This window comes from Saccopteryx leptura, chromosome 7 (assembly GCF_036850995.1).
Source record: "Saccopteryx leptura isolate mSacLep1 chromosome 7, mSacLep1_pri_phased_curated, whole genome shotgun sequence".
In the NCBI taxonomy this organism is placed as follows: domain Eukaryota; kingdom Metazoa; phylum Chordata; class Mammalia; order Chiroptera; family Emballonuridae; genus Saccopteryx; species Saccopteryx leptura.
The window spans coordinates 87,426,652-87,444,101 of NC_089509.1; the positions used below are offsets into that span (position 1 = coordinate 87,426,652).

Genomic DNA, 17,450 nt, shown 5'->3' on the forward strand with positions numbered 1-17,450 from the left:
ATAATCCATAAAATTAAGATTTCCAACCAATAATTCTATGAATTCAATATTACAATAATATCACACAAACATACACACACAATGCAAACAATCACTAAATTTAATGTACAGTATAAAACCAAGCTTAAATAATAAGTATCAATGATTATAAAATCATTTTGGATAAGTTTCACAGAACCAAAAATTTTATCATTAAAAAAAGAACACAAAAAATACTATTACTTGAATTTTTGGCACAAAAAGATGTTAAAAGTTTTTTGATCAAAGAGAATAATTTTCAAATTTCTAAAGGTATACTTTTCTCACAAACTGATAGCTATTTTCATATACCTGCTGATCACATTATGCTCTACCTCTTTGATTCAAAACTGTATCACAACTTTAAATCTAAAACACAAAAAGAAAATTAACGTTTTAAAATCTATGTGTTAACCAAAGGTAATGTGTGTGTGTGTGTGTGTGTATGTGTGTGTGTGTGTGTGTGTGTGTGTGTGTGTGTATTTTTCTGAAGTGAGAAGCAGGGAGGCAGAGAGACAGACTCCCACATGTGCCTGACTGGGATCCACCCGGCATGCCCACCAGGGGGCGATGCTCTGCCCATCTGGGGTGTTGTTCTGTTGCAATCAGAGCCATTCTAGCACCTGAGGCACAGGCCATGGAACTGTCCTCAGCGCCCGAGCCAACTTTGCTCCAATGGAGCCTTGGCTGCGGGAGAGGAAGAAAGAAGTAGAGAGAAAGGAGAGGGGGAGGGGTGGAGAAGCAGATGGGTGCTTCTCCTGTGTGCCCTGGCCAGGAATCGAACCCTGTACATACACATGCTGGGCCAACGCTCTACCACTGAGCCAACTGGCCAGGGCCCAAAAAGTGATTTAAAAAAAATACATCAATAAGTCTCTTGAAATTTCATACATCATCATTGTAATTCAATATTTTTCAAACTAAAGATCAGTCAAGACCTCTTATATCAACCACAGCAGCTGACTTTATCTCATATATTGGGCTATCATATGATATTTTTATTTCTTGAGAACTTCAGCAGTGGGGAAAAAAACTTGAAAAGGACTAAGAATATCTCTGGAAAGATATACAAGAAACTAGTAACCACTGCTGTTTGGGAAGGGGCATTTGATATTAAGTAGACTCTACCTTTTTGTACCTTGAAAACTGTGAACCACCAAGGCAAACTGTCAGATTTTTTTTTTTTTTTTTAGCAAGAGAGACAGAGAAAGGGACAGATAGGGACAGACAGGCAGGACGGGAAAGAGATGAGAAGCATCAATTCTTTGTTGTGGTACCTTAGTTGTTCATTGATTATTTTCTCATGTGCCTGGTGGGGAGGAGTACAATAGAGCAACTGACACCTTGCTCAAGCCAGCAACCCGCGCTCAAGCCTGCGACCTTGGGGTTTCAAACCCGCGTCCTCTGTGCCCCAGTCTGATGCTCTATCCACTGTGCAACCGCCTGGTCAGGCAAACTGTCAGATTTTGAAACAGTGCAGGCAAGCAGATTTGAGAGCTATGCTAGGAACCTCTGGAAAGATGGGTTTCTGTAAATCTTTCAGGGCCAAGGCTACAGATAGTCACTAGACATTCAATTGGAAAAAAGAAAATTAACAAAAAACCTTAACAGGAGGCCCTGGGCAGTTGGCTCAGTGGTTGAGCATCAGCCCAGCATGTGGATGTCCAGGCTCGACTCCCAGTCAGGGCACACAGGGGGAAGCGACCATCTGATTCTTTACCCCTCCCCTTTCTCTCCCTTCCCGCAGTCATAGCTAGACTGGTTCAAGTGCATCGCCCCAGACACTGAGGATGGCTCCGTAGAGCGTCAGCCTCAGACATTAAATATAGCTCAGTTGCAAGCATGGCCCTAGATGGGAAGAGCATCAGCTTCAGATGGCAATCCCAGTCGGGGCGCAGGAGGAAGTCTGGAGTCTGCCCCTCTATCTTCCTTCCTCTCACTTGGGAAGAAAAAAAAACTCAACAGGGAAATCCATAGGAAAACTGAGTTTTAACTTTTAACATGGCTTTAAAACAGCTCAATACCTGATTAATAGAAGATAATTATCCTCTCATCTATTTGAGTCACAGAAAGAAATGGGAACCCAGTCTGGAAGGTAACACTGTCTCTATAGTTGTTTCATATAGAAAATCTGGCACATAATAAAAAAATCACTAAATATGCAAAGTAACACAAATATAACCAATAATGAAGAGAAAGCAAGACAAAAACAGCATACACATTCCTCCAAGGTGCACATGGGCCATCTTCCAGGATAGACCACATGTTAGACTACAACTTAAGTCTCAACAGATTTAAGAAGATAGGTATATGCAAAATATCTTCTGTGACCACAATGTGATGAAGTTAATCAAAAGAAGGAAAACTAGGAAAATTCACAAAATTGTGAAAATTAACAAACTTTTAAACAACTACTGGATCAAAGAAGAAATCACAAGGGAAATTAGAAAATTCCTGGAGCTAAATGAGAATACACAATATACCAATACCAAAACTTATGGGACACAGTGAAAGTGATGCTAACGGGGAAATTTATAGCTATAAATGCTTGTTTGTCTGACCTGTGGTGGTGCAATGGATTAAGTTTCAACCTGGAACGCTGAGGTCACTGGTTCATAACCCTAAGCTTGCCCAGTCAAGGCACACACGAGAAACAACTACAAGTTGATACTACCCGCCCCTTCCCCCCCACCCCCCACCCTCCACTCTCTCTTTAGCCTCTAAAATCAATAAATAAAATTTTTTAAAATGCTTACTTTAAAAAACAAGGCCTGACCAGGCAGTGGCACAGTGGATAGAGCGTAAGACTGAGACTCAGAGGAACTAGATTTGAAACCCCAAGGTCCCCGGCTTGAGAGCAGGCTCATCCGGCTTGAGTGCAGGCTCACCCACTTGAGCGCGGAATCATAGACATGACCCCATGGTTGCTGGCTTGAAGCTCAAGATCGCTGGCTTGAGCAAGGGGTCACTCACTCTGCTGTAGCCTCCCCTCGGACCCCATGAAAGCACGTATGAGAAAGCAATCAGTGAACAACTAAGGAGCTGCAAACAAGAACTGATGCTTCTCATCTCTCTCTCTTCCTATCTGTGTCCCTATCTGTCCCTCTCTCTGACTCTCTCACCGTCTCTGTCAACACACACACACAATAAAACAGGAAAGCTCTCAAATCAAAACCTAACTTTATGACTTAAAGAACTAGAAAAATAAACTAAACCCAAAGCTAGCAGAAGGATGGAAATAATAGATTAGAGCAAAGAATAAAATAGGAAATGAAGACTAGGAAAAAATAGAGAAAATAAACAAAAGCAAAAGTTGGTTCTCTGCAAAGGTCAACAAAATAGAAAAAGCTTTAGTTTGATGGACTGAGGGGAGAAATAAAAGAAAAACACAAATTACTAAATTCACCAGTGGCTTCACTGGTGAATGCCTTCAAACATGTAAAGAACTAATACTAATCCTTACCAAACCTTTTCAAAAAACTGAAGAGTAGTAAAAATCTCTTAACTTGGAGGCCAGCATTACCCTGGTACTAAAATCAGACCAAGACACTACAGAAAACAAAAAAAATACAGACACCTTATGAACACCGATGCAAAAATCCTCAACAAAATACCAGCAATCAGAATTCAGCAGTATATAATTAGGAGCATATAACATGATGAAGTGGGACTTTTTCCCCTGGAATGCAAGAGTGGTTCAACATTTTAAAAATGTAATACACCACAGTACTAGAATAAAGGGGAAAAAACACATGAAGATCTCAATAGATGCAGGAAAAGCATTTGACAAAATTCAACACCTTTTATGATAAAAACAGCTAAAAGACTAGAAATAGAAGGAAACTACCTCAACATAGTAAGATATATCTGAAAAACCCAGAGAACATCATACACAATAGTGAAAGACTGATAACCTTTCCTCTAAAACCAGGAACAAGGCAAAATGCCTGCTTTTACCTCTTTTATTCAATATAATATTATAAGTTCTAGCCATAGTAAATAGGCAATAAAAAAGAGATAACAGGCATCCAAATTGAAAAGAAAAACAAAATCATCTATCTGTATACTGTATGATCTTGTATGTAGAAAACCCTACAGAGGCCACAAACAACAACAACAAAACTTGTCAGAATTAATAAATGAATTCAAAAGTAGCAGGGTAAAAATCAACACAAAATCAGTTGCATTTCTATACACTAAGAATAAACAATCTGAAAATGAAATTATAAAAACAATTCTATTTAAAATAGTACCAAAAAGGAGTCACTGTTAAGATGTCAATATTACCCAACGCAATCTACAGATTCAATGCAATTTTATTAAAACCCCAATTATTTTTTTACAGAACTAGAAAAATCCATCCTAAACTTCATATAGAATCTCAAGGCACCGGACTACAATGGTTATATAAATGGTGTGGTTAAGACAAGCCTTGAATGCACAAAAAAGCACAAATGGTCCAGACACACATTGTACCTGTATCCAGGACATGGCAAGTCTCCCGTAATCTTTAGCCTTTCAAGAAATACAGAGATGCAATGCTGACCCACTGTATGGAAAACAGATGTCCTCACCTGACTACAGGTTACACAGTGGGTAGAACATTGGCCTGGGATGCAGAGACCCAGGTTCGAAACTCTAAGGTTGCCAGGTTGACCTTGAGTGTGGGTAGCTGGCTTGAGCCTGGGATCATAGACATGACCCCATCGTCACTGGCTTGAGGCCAAAGGTCACTGGCTTGAGCAAGGGGTCACTGGCTCAGCTAGAGCCCCCCTCTCCACCGTCAAGGCACATATGAGAAAGCAATCAATGAACAACTAAGATGTCGCACACAAAGAATTGATGCTTCTGGCCCTGGCCGGTTGGCTCAGCGGTGGAGCGTCGGCCTGGCGTGCGGGGGACCCAGGTTCGATTCCCGGCCAGGGCACATAGGGGGGGTGCCCATTTGCTTCTCCCCCCTCCCCCCTCCTTCCTCTCTCTCTCTTCCCCTCCCGCAGCCGAGGCTCCATTGGAGCAAGGATGGCCCGGGCGCTGGGGATGGCTCCTTGGCCTCTGCCCCAGGCGCTGGAGTGGCTCTGGTTGCGGCGGAGCATCGCCCCCTGGTGGGCAGAGCGTCGCCCCTGGTGGGCGTGCCGGGTGTATCCCGGTCGGGTGCATGCGGGAGTCTGTCTGACTGTCTCTCTCCGTTTCCAGCTTTTAAATAAAAAAAATAAATAAATAAATAAATAAAAAAGAATTGATGCTTCTCATCTCTTTCCCTTCCTGTCTGTCTGTCCCTACCTGTCCCTCTCTGTCATTCTCACTTAAAAAACCAACCAAATAAAAAAAAACTCAGCTGCCCTCACGTTAATCCAGACTTGAAGCAGATTTACATGAGAAAAACTTTTTTAAAATTTTAAGCCATTATTTGAAAATTATTACCGCTACATAAGCAGCTAATCTGGACTTCAATTATTATATATACATGAGGTTAGAGCAGGCCCTAAAAGCACAAATGGCCCAGACACCCATTGCCCACGCATCTATATGTCAAGTCCCCCCTAATCTTTGGCCATGTAGAGAAACAAAAGAAGAAATAAAAATTCAGGCCTGGTGTATACACGGTTTCATATGCTACGCTGGCATTAGTCCTACACAGAGTTGGCTTTGCAGGAGAAAAGAGAAATCCTCCCAGCAGGCAGATTTTCAAGGAGTCATATCTGGTTGTTCAACACACCTGAAAAGAGATGACCAGAGGTTCAGATCTATGGTTTGGAAAGACAGGCTCTGTCATACCAGTACTTGTTCAATATGCTTATGAACAAAATGTCAGCAGGAATAAAAATTATACCTTGGGCCCTGGCCGGTTGGCTCAGTGGTAGAGCGTCGGCCTGGCATGCAGAAGTCCCGGGTTCAATTCCCGGCCAGGCCACACAGGAGAAGTGCCCATCTGCTTCTCCACCCCTCCCCCTCTCCTTCCTCTCTGTCTCTCTCTTCCCCTCCCGCAGCTGAGGCTCCATTGGAGCAGAGATGGCCTGGGCGCTGGGGATGGCTCCTTGGCCTCTGCCCCAGGCGCTAGAGTGGCTCTGGTCGCAACAGAGCGATGCCCCGGAGGGGCAGAGCATCGCCCCCTGGTGGGCAAACCCCCCCCCCCCCCGGTTGGGCGTGCCGGGTGGATCCCGGTCGGGCTCATGCGGGAGTCTGTCTGACTGTCTCTCCCCGTTTCCAGCTTCAGAAAAATACAAAAAAAAAAAAAAAAAATTATACCTTGGCTTAAAACAGACTTCCCCATACCAACATTATTCTACAATTCCATGATATGCCAAGCTGTCTCAAACCTCCACGTATTTTCTTCAGCTACCTTCCCCTCTGGACTTCCTTTCAACTACCTATTCTACCTTCTTTTAAGACTCACACATTGCTAAGTGAAATAAGCCAGTCAGAGAAAAACAAGTACCATATGATTTCACTTATATGTGGCATCTAATGAACAAAATAAACAAACAAAATAGAAACAGACTCCGTACATATGAAGTACAGACTAACAGCTGTCTGAGGGAATAGGGGTTGGGGGGCTGGGTAAAAAAAGTGAAGGAATTAAGCAAAGAAAAAAAACTTAAGAGATTCATCACAGCATTGTTCACGGTGGCCAAGATATGGAAACAGCCAAAATGCCCTTCAATAGAGGACTGGATAAAGAAGATGCAGTACATATATACAATGGATTACTACTCAGCCATAAGAAATGATGACATATTATTATATACAACATGGATGGACCTTGATAACATTATACTGAGTGAAATAAGTAAATCAGGAAAAGTTAAGAACCATATGATTCCATACATAGGTGGAACACAAAACTGACTCATGGACATAGACAAAAGTGTAGTGGTTACCAGGGAAGGGGTGGAGAGGAAGGGGGTGGGGGAATGGGAGGAGCTTAAAGAGAAATAAAATATAAGGTGACAGAAGATGATTTGACTTTGGGTGATGGGTATACAGCATAATCGACTGTCCAAATGATGTGGAGATGTTTTCTCTAAATCTATGTACTCTGGTTGACCAATATCACCCTGTTAAATTTAATTGTCTAAATAAAAATATAAAATAAAATAAAAATAAACCATTTACAAAAGAGTAAAAACAAAAGAAAAACTTAGAGATACAAACAATGTAGAGTGCAGGGGGAAGGGAGTAGGGGGTGGAGGGGGTTGGAGGAGGGTGGAGGGGGATAAATGGTGATGGGGGGAGACTTGACCTGGGTGGGGAACACAGTGCAATATACGGATGATATATTATAGAATTATGCACCTGAAACCTGTATACTTTTATTAATCAATGTCACACAAATACATTCAACAACAAAAAAGACTCACATCAACAGTCACCTCCTCTATATAGCCTTTTCCTGGCATACAACCTGTATCCATCCAAAGCCCTTTCTTTCCCCTTACAAATTCTCAACCTGGAGTCCATAGACCCCCCCCCCCACACACACACACAGATCATTGAGTAAAATTCATAAACTTTGATGAGAGGAAAAAATTATATCATTATTTTTACTTATCTCCAACTAAAATTTATCATTTCATTTGATTATGGACATACGCAAAACAAAACAAAACCACCCCCCCAAAAAAACCCACAGTATTTTTTGTGATCTGCACACCAGTAGATATCACAGATATCTCCATATCAAATTACAGTTGCTGCAGACATCAAAATATCATTTATGCTAATCACCATTTCATACCCCATTTCTCTGGATAAAATGTCGTTTCCAAAAACAATCTCTCTTCTTAAAGGCACACAAAACAATTAAGTGACTTTGGGGGGGGGACCTCTTTCTATGGCTTTAGGGAAGGTAAACAGCCTTCATCCTTTCCCCTTAGGAACAGAGAATAGTTGATTTTTTCCCATTAATATTGCTCTTCCTCTCCATCTTAAACCTCTTATAAATTGGCAAGCCCTGTGTCAGTGGTAGAGCCATGGCCCAGCGTGTGGATGTCCTGGGTTCAATTTCCGGTCAGGGCACAAAGGAGAAGCGCCCATCTGCTTCTCCACCCCTCCTCCTCTTGCTTCTCTCTCTCTCTCTCTCTCTCTCTCTCTTCTCCTCCCATCCTGCAGCCATGGCTCAAATGGAGCAAGCTGGCCCCGGCACAGCCGATAGTTCCATGGCCTCCACCTCAGGTGCTAAAATATGGCTCCAGTTGCAAAGGAGCAAGGGCACCAGATGGGCAGAGCATCGATCCCTAGTGGGCTTGCTGGGTGGATCCTGGTCGGGGTGCATGTGGGAGTCTGTCTCTGCCTCCCCTCCTCTCACTAAATAAAAAAATAAATTAAAATAAATTAAATAAATTAATTGATATGGTAGGCAGAATCATAGTAGTAACTAGTCTAACAGTTCACAGTAGTTAATATCTTCTATTCTCAGAAAACTGCATACAGGTTTAGTAAACCATATTAGTAAACCATAACTTCTCTAAGACGGGGGACTATTTCTCAGTTGTATTTATATTTCTAGTTCCAATAGGGCCTAGCCGACAGCACTTAATTCATGTTTATTGAATAAAGGGCTTGATAGCAACAACTAGGCAGTCAGCAGCAGAATCAGCAGAGAAAACAGGAAGCAAGTGAGGCAAAGATTACTAGTTTCCATTTAATACAGATCCTCAACTCAACTCTCAATGTTCTAGTCTATAGACTCAGCTAAAAGCCCTTTCTGAACCTTACTTAAGTTCTAATCAATGAGATTAGAGAAAATACTATATGGGAAATTCTAGAAATATTTCTTAAAAGATGAAAGGTGTGGCCCTTTTGTCCTCTGCCTTTCTTTCTCCTTCCTTCTGCCTGGAACATGATGCTGGATACCAACAACCACTCTTTGATCTTGACAATGGAAGCCACATGCTAAGGAAAAAGCTAGGAGACTGGGTCCTTGACAACTCTATGGAGTTTCTGTATCAGTCCTACACTACCAACTTCTGAATGTTTTTTCACAAGACAAAAAAAATAACTATCGCCTGACCGGGCAGTGGCGCAGGGGACAGCATCAGACTGGGATGTGGAGGACCCAGGTTCAAGACCCCGAGGTCGCCAGCTTGAGCGCGGGCTCATCTGGTTTGAGCAAAAAGCTCACCAGCTTGAGCCCAAGCTTGCTGGCTCAAGCAAGGGGTTACTCGGTCTGCTGAAGGCCCGCGGTCAAGGCACGTATGAGAAAGCAATCAATGAATAATTAAGGTGTTGCAATGTGCAATGAAAAACCAATGATTGATGCTTCTCATCTCTCCATTCCTGTCTGTCTGTCCCTGTCTATCCCTCTGACTCTCTCTCTCTGTTAAAAAAAAAAATGACTATCTTGTGTAAGCATTGGTTATTTCTTATCTGTTTCCAGCAGCCAATCAAAATTCCTAACTAATAATATAGAAAAGAGACTCCAGTAATACATGGTCTAAGATACCAACACCATCTCAGCTAAGCCTCAGTTTAATGCTGATGAAGTGTAAGATATTTCCACAGAAATAGGGAATAGAGTAGGAAAACAAAGAGCCCATACTCTGTGAAGGTACACCACCATTAGTTCTGGTGGAGAGTTGTTTACAGTAGTTTAGTACACTGATAAGATTTTATAATATAGTACTGTACTGTAATTTCTTGCTAACAGTTGGGAGTTACGCTCTAAAAAAGTAATTTGGCTTATAAAACTAAGATCAGAAAACAAAATTACATGAAAATAAGAGGTTAGATTTAAATGCTTTCATATAAAAGAATGAGTGTTTTTTCTACAGATTAATCTCCTTCGACTTTTCAGAAAATACTGCTATAGCACAACAATCATATAAGGCTGAGTCTCTTCCATATAATACAGACTATTTTAAGAAGATTTGAATTGGCCCTGGCCGGTTGGATCAGTGGTAGAGCGTCGGCCTGGCGTGCGGGGGACCCGGGTTCGATTCCCGGCCAGGGCACATAGGAGAAGCGCCCATTTGCTTCTCCACCCCCCACCCCCTCCTTTCTCTCTGTCTCTCTCTTCTCCTCCCGCAGCCAAGGCTCCATTGGAGCAAAGATGGCCCAGGCGCTGGGGATGGCTCCTTGGCCTCTGCCCCAGGCGCTGGAGTGGCTCTGGTCACGGCAAAGCGACGCCCCGGAGGGGCAGAGCATCGCCCCTGGTGGGCGTGCCGGGTGTATCCCGGTCGGGCGCATGTGGGAGTCTGTCTGACTGTCTCTCCCCGTTTCCAGCTTCAGAAAAATACAAAAAAAAAGAAGAAAAAAAAAGAAGATTTGACTTATCCTACAACTTCCTTGTCATTTAATGTCTTTTGCACTTGTGTTCTTGTTCTTACTTACTAAGTCTCAGCAAAACTTTTCACATATTCTAGCCTGACCAGGCAGTGGCGCAGTGGATAGAGCGTCAAACTGGGATGTGGAGGACCCAGGTTCAAGACCTCGAGGTCGCCAGCTTGAGTGCAGGCTCATCTGGTTTGAGCAAAGCTCACCAGCCTGGACCCAAATCGCTGGCTCGAGCAAAAAACTTTTCACATATTCTTATAGTTAGTGTGTCATTTGTTTGGACTGTTTTTTATCCTTACTGTAAGAAAATGAAAAATAATCCTTTCTCCATAGACCTTTATGGACTTTTTAGCCTTTGAGAGCTGAATAGATCATAAGGGTAGAGCTTTCCTGAATGGGATTAGTGCCCTTATAAAAAGAGGCACCCAGAGAGATCTCCCATCCCTTTTGCCATGTGATGACACAGTGAGAAGACAGCATCTCAGAATAAGAAAGTGGGCCCTAAGAAAACACATAATTTTCTGGCACCCAGTCTATAGCCTTTGTTATGGCAGCCCGAACTGATTGAGACAGAAGTCCTTCCACCAAAATGAGGTAAAGGGCCATTATATTAACATAAGTTCCAAAAAGGACTTGCAGCCTTGCAGTTTCTACCTTCACCTGTTCAGAACACAACCCTAAGAATGCCTTGTAAGGATGCCAGACTAGCTTACTAGAGGGTAAAAAGCACACTGAGAAGACTGTAGCACTTTAATAACAGCCAGCCAGCACCAACTGCAAACATGTGAGTCAGGCTATCTTGGACCTTCCGCCTCAGTCAATTCTTCAGGTAGATTCAAATGTGTGGGAGAACCAAATGAAACCAACAGAGAAACTATTCAGCCAATCTATGGAATCATGAAAAATAATAAATCTTTTTGTCCTAAGTCATTAACTTTTGGTGGGGTATGTAAGGCAGCAATACCAAACAAATAAACTTTAAAATAACAATATTAAGCCCTGGCCGGTTGGCTCAGGGGAAGAGTGTCGGCCTTGCGTGCAGAGGACCCGGGTTCGATTCCTGGCCAGGGCACACAGGAGAAGCGCCCATTTGCTTCTCCACCCCTCCGCCGCGCTTTCCTCTCTGTCTCTCTCTTCCCCTCCCGCAGCCAAGGCTCCATTGGAGCAAAGATGGCCCGGGCGCTGGGGATGGCTCCTTGGCCTCTACTCCAGGCGCTAGAGTGGCTCTGGTCGCAACATGGCGACGCCCAGGATGGGCAGAGCATCGCCCTCTGGTGGGCAGAGCATCGCCCCCTGGTGGGCAGAGCGTCGCCCATGGTGGGCGTGCCGGGTGGATCCCGGTCGGGCGCATGCGGGAGTCTGTCTGACTGTCTCTCCCTGTTTCCAGCTTCAGAAAAATGAAAAAAAAAAGTAAAAAATAAAATAAAATAAAATAACAATATTAATAGTTTCTTAAAGTTGAGAAAAATTACTTGAGATTTTTGTCTTTATCTTTAATTCAACTATTGTAGTATCCTGGAGGCCATGCAGACTCCAATGCTTCATTCCACTATGATTAAGAAAGAGAAATTAATGTATGAAAGTACAATGGGGAGCCATTACAAGATTTTTGTGTGAAATAAGTAATATGTGATAGACACTCTGGTTGCGTTGTAGAATGGACGGGAGTAAGGAAAGACTGAGAACAGGCTGACCAATAAGACTGCTGGAATGAACCTACGGAGAGGCCTAGTAAGAGGTCAGAGGCCTGAACTATCACTGCTGCTACTGCCGCTACTACTCTTATATTTATTGTATAGTAGTAACACACCAAGTACTAAGATAAGAACCTTACATATATTTGCTCATTAAATTCTTATAACAACACTTCAAAAACACTTTTTACTTTGAAATAATTATAGGCTGACTCATAGGAAGGTACCATATACTGTTGCCCAGTTTCCTCCAATGATAATAACTTGCATAACTATAGTAAAATATCAAGACCAGGAAACTGACACTAGTATACCCACACAGAGGTTATTCAGATAGCACCAGTTTTATAAGCATTCATTTCTCTGTGTGTGTGTGCGTAGTTCTATTAAACTTTTTTTTTTTTTTTTTTTTTTTACAGAGACAGAGAGTCCGAGCGAGGGACAGATAGGGAAAGATAGGAACGGAGAGAGATGAGAAGCATCAATTCTTCGTTGCAGCACTTCAGTTTCTCTGACTGCTTTCTCATATGTGCCTTGACCATGGGCCTTCAGCAGACTGAGAAACCCCTCGCTCAAGCCAGCAACCTTGGGTCCAAGCTGGTGAGCTTTGCTCAAACCAGATGAGCCCGCGCTCAAGCTGACGACCTTGAGGTCTCGAACCTGGGTCCTCGGCATCCCAGTCCGACGCTCTATCCACTGCGCCACCACCTGGTCAGGCTAGTTCTATTAAATTTTAAAACATGTAGGTCTGTGTGTAACTACCACCACAATTGAGATACAGAATTTTTCTATGACCAAGACACTCCCTTGTAGTCACCCACTCCCCTCTCCCTGATCCCTAAGCCCTGGCAACCACTAATCTGCTCTTCATCTCTATAATTTTATTTCAGAAATGTTATATAAATGAAACCATACAGTATGTAATCTTTTGAGAGTGGCTCTTTTCATTTGAAACCCATCCGGCCTGACCTGTGGTGCTGCAGTGGATAAAGCGCCAACCTGGAACACTGAGGTCACTGGTTCAAATCCCTGGGCTTGCCTGGTCAAGACACATACATATGGGAGTTGATGCTTCCTACTCCTCCCCCCTTCTCTTTCTCTCTCCTATAAAAGGGTCCATAATGACAAAAGTGATAGATAAATTTGATTCTAACATTACAATAGAACAAAATAACTATTTTGTAACCCATGTCTTTACCATTAAATAAATTGGTGCCATTTAACATACTTTATGACTACTTTTTGGCAGTTATATTTCAAACCTAGAAAGAACTATAATTCGATAAATAATAAAAGTCACGCCTCTTAATATATTACATAAGTGAGTTTTTATTCCTTTCTCCAACATTAAAGTCTACAAATTTAATTTTTCTAGTACTTGTCTTCATGGCAAATAGATACCTAAACAGAAAGTCTAGAATTCATAAAGATGAACCATGAATTTCTAAAAAGGACCTGTGTCAAAGTCAACACATTCACAATTCCAAGTTTTACTTTATATTATTGAGTGAATGTTGACACAAAAGCTAAACATGCATCTATTTTGTACCGCAACAATACTGCAAAAAGACCTTTAATCAAGAAAACTTCCAATTCTTATTTTCCAATTGTATTTTGATTCTACAATTAGATAGCTTTCAGACACTTTAAGAGAACAAGATATAAATAAATATCTGTGCAAATTTTCACAAGTTTGAATCATGAAAGAAATTAGCTTGATTTATGAAAAGCAGCTAAGTGCCAAGTAAAAACTAATCTAACCAAAACATTCAGCACAATTTTTATTTCTGGCAACTTTAGCTCCTGGCTAGAAAATCTGTCTTAGCTATGACATTAAACGATAATTTATTGAGCTATAAAATTATTGGTAGATTTGGTAGGCCTTTCTCTCAACCAAAAATTACTGTTACTGGTTCATATCACAAGTAGGAGAGCTTTGAATTAGATCAATGATTGAAAGTAGAAGTCAGTGGTGAATCATATAATCTAGGTTTTTTTCTTCAAAATATGTGTATCTATTTCCCCTCACATTCCCCCTACCACTAAGGGGTATGTGTCCATATGCCTTAAGAAAAAAAAATTAACTCCTAGATTATTCTGATATAATCCACTTTCATGGAGATTTTCTGAATTAGGCCCAACTTTATTCTTAACATTGTATTAATAGCAGTAAAAGGAGCAGAGCTAAAAAATGACAAGAGCTCAACAGATGGGTCTTCAGGTAAGGAGCTGTACTCACACCAACTGTAAGCCACTTTCAGAGCTTTCTGTGCCACCTTCCTCCATAATTTATCACATATTTTAAACAATGAAAAACGTTCAGTACATCATCCTGAGAAAAACAGCCTACTAGCTAGACAAAAAAGTAAACCAAAACTAGTCTGGACATCAAAAAAACCCTAAGCCTGACCAGGCGGTGGCGCAGTGGATAGAGCGTCAGACTGGGACACAGATGACCCAGGTTCAAAACCCCAAGGTCACCAGCTTGAGCGTGGGGTCTGGTTGCTGGCTTGAGCCCAAAGGTCACTGGCTTGAAGCCCAAGGTCACTGGCTTGAGCAAGAGGTCAGGTCACTCGCTCTGCCGCAGCCCCCCGGTCAAGGCAAATAAAAGAAAGCAATCAGTGAACAACTATGGAGCCGCAACAAAGAATTGATGCTCCTCTCTCCCTTCCTGTCTGTCTGTCCCTATCTGTCCCTCTATCTGTCTCTCTGTCACAAAACAAACAAACAAACAAAAAACAACCAAACTCTAAGGAGCCAAACACCTTGAAACACAAAAATTCCTCTTTTATTGGACTAAAAGGATAATAACAAAGTACTATTTTGTGCTACTGATAACTTGTTTGGAGACTTTCTGCCCATATTTTATCATTTTAGTTTTTTTATTATGCAGTATTGATTTTTCTATTATAAAGCTCAGTCAAGCTGAAAATCTTAATCATTCTAGAACTTAATAAACTACTATAAGATCCCCAAATTGTGTATTAAAAAATAATCAGTCTGATCAGGTGGTGGAGCAGTGGAGAGATTGTTGGCCTGGAACACAGAGGACCCAGGTTCAAAATCCTGAGGTAGCTGGCTTGAACAAGGGCTGATCTGGCTGGAGTGCAGGCTCACCAGCCAGAGCACAGGGTCGCTGGCTTGAGCGTGGGATCACAGACATGACCCCATGGTTGCTGGCTTGAGCCCAAAAGTTGCAGGCTTGAAGCCCAAGGTCGTTGGCTTGAGCAAGGGGTCACTCGCTCTGCTGGAGCCCCCCCCATCAAGTCACATATGAAAAAGCAACCAATGAACAACTAAGGTGCCACAACGAAGAACTGATGCTTCTCATCTCTCTCCCTTCCTGTCTGTCTGTCCCTATCTGTCCCTCTCTCTCACATACACACAAAAAAATAAATCAATCAATCAAACTAAATCCATTGCATGTGAGGATGGCTTAAGAGTTGGATTTAAAAACAAGCTTTCAAAGTCCATTTTAGAGCAAACAATTATATTTCTTAATAGCCACTGTTTCAAATTCCTTATAAACATCTCAGATACTGAAATGTGTCAGAAAAGTAGACTTCTAATGATGCATAATCAGCCAATTATTACCATATTTTAATTTGAACTAATGTTTCTTAAATCACTTAGTAATTTCCTACTCAATTGTTCAACTTTATTGCATTCTACAATGACACCTATTGGCCATTCAAAATCAGCCATTAGTTCTCTAAGATTGATTCTCTAGTAGGCTGATTACATAATAAGAAATACTCACTCACTCACTCACTCACTCATACACACACCACCCTACATAAAAGCAGATTTGTTCACAGGTACTCACACTACATAACTGCAACTAAAATAGAAGCAGAACTATTCTTTGTGACTGAGACAGTATTACTCTTGTAAAAAGTATAAATATAATAAAGACAGCGAAAACACCAAGTGTCAAAATTTTTATCTGAATTATTGATATTTCAGTACTCCAAACATTTCAGAATTAACAAATAAACTCTACTGATCCAACTCTCCTTACTAAATATTTTTAGACAAATAAATGAGTTTTTGATTTAGGTTTTGTGACACACTAATATAGAACCAACTTTTTATCGTAGTTTGTCCTTCCATAATACATACTTAATGAAATTCCTCTATTAATTGTACATTTCATTGCATAAAAAATGATTTATAAAAACTAAGAAAAAACATAATTATATGTTCATAGTTATTTATGTATGTAAATACATCTTACTTCTGTCAGAAAGGTTCAAAAGCATTTTTTTAAACCTTAGAAATAATACAGAACCAGTTTCTCAGACTTATAGAGTAAATTAGTTAATAAATGACTTTTCTATGCCCTGCCTCCCCATTCAGACCACCACCTTATTTTCACAGTCTCTAACATATACAATTATCTAGGGAGTAATATCTAAAAATGAAATTTCTTGTCATTTTCCAATATGCACTTACCTCCTACTATTGATTTTTGAGGCTCTCCAATTTCCTGAAGATTAGAAAAAAGAAGCATTTGTAATAAGCCTTGACCCTCAAAACAAATATATTCATGAACTACAAAACGTGAACCTGGCCATGCTCATCTCAAGCTAACGACTCTCTCAAGTCCATGTCTGGGATGAGCTCGTCGTGACTTCTCTACCCTTCACGCTTCCACGCTTCCAGGGTCTGTCAGGGTGGAAAACCCTCAACAAACTAAAAAACGATTGTGATACATCAATGGTTTACTAGACTTCCTCTTCCAAGAGGGACAACCTAGTTGTCTGAGTAAATAACAGCCAAGGGTTACATAATGTATAGCTATAAAGAATTCCGAGAGTCTGACCGCCAGGAAATAGCTTACCTTTCTTCTCCGCTCCCCCTTCTCACCCCGGGAAACGGCCCTAAGAAGCAATCTCTAGGATTTCTCTCAGGTGCCTGAAATGCTGCGTCCTTTTCTCTCTCCGAGCTTCGTGCAAGGAATTCCTCCAGCCCTCACGACTCCGTCTTGCTCCCGCCTCTCTGCTCTTTGCTGGCGCCACCGCAGCCCCCCACACCCTGGGCCCCCACGTCGCCGCACCGGGCTCACCCTCCACCCGCCTCAGCTGCCTTTTCCTCACGACCCTCCCAAGGTGCTACCTGGTCTACGAAAGATTCCGGAACCACCTGCACTCCAGCTATAACCTTCCTGGACCACCTTGGTCAGATCCCCTTTATTGTTCCTGCAGCTGGAGGAGATGAAACTCCCTCCTGATGTAGCAGCCCTCTGCGTCCCCCAAGGACAGCGCGGCCGCCTACCTGTCACCCGACTGCCTCTGCCTTCTTACCGCCACCGCCTCCCGCAGCAGCCTGCCAACTGCAGCGCAACAACCAGCCCTCCCACTGGGTGAGTCCACGCTCTAACAACAGTCTCACTGATTGGCTGCCGGATGTCCGCGACCCTCCTCTTTGTGCAATGTCTAAGGATTCCGGTCTCCAAGCAAGGAA

General features: G+C 42.0%; 1 protein-coding gene across 7 annotated transcripts in view; it reads right to left on the reverse strand.

Moving 5' to 3' along the window:
- HYCC2 (hyccin PI4KA lipid kinase complex subunit 2) overlaps nt 1–17,450 on the reverse strand; it is a 72,858-nt gene that overhangs the window by 55,260 nt on the left and 148 nt on the right. For 3 of the 7 annotated variants that reach the window (XM_066346122.1, XM_066346121.1, XM_066346123.1), the window contains exons 1-2: nt 17,262–17,416; nt 16,440–16,473 (exon numbers count right to left, since the gene is read on the reverse strand). The gene's annotated coding sequence lies outside the window, so the exon portion shown is untranslated. The other 4 variants (XM_066346118.1, XM_066346125.1, XM_066346119.1 and 1 more) reach the window with 4 other exon arrangements.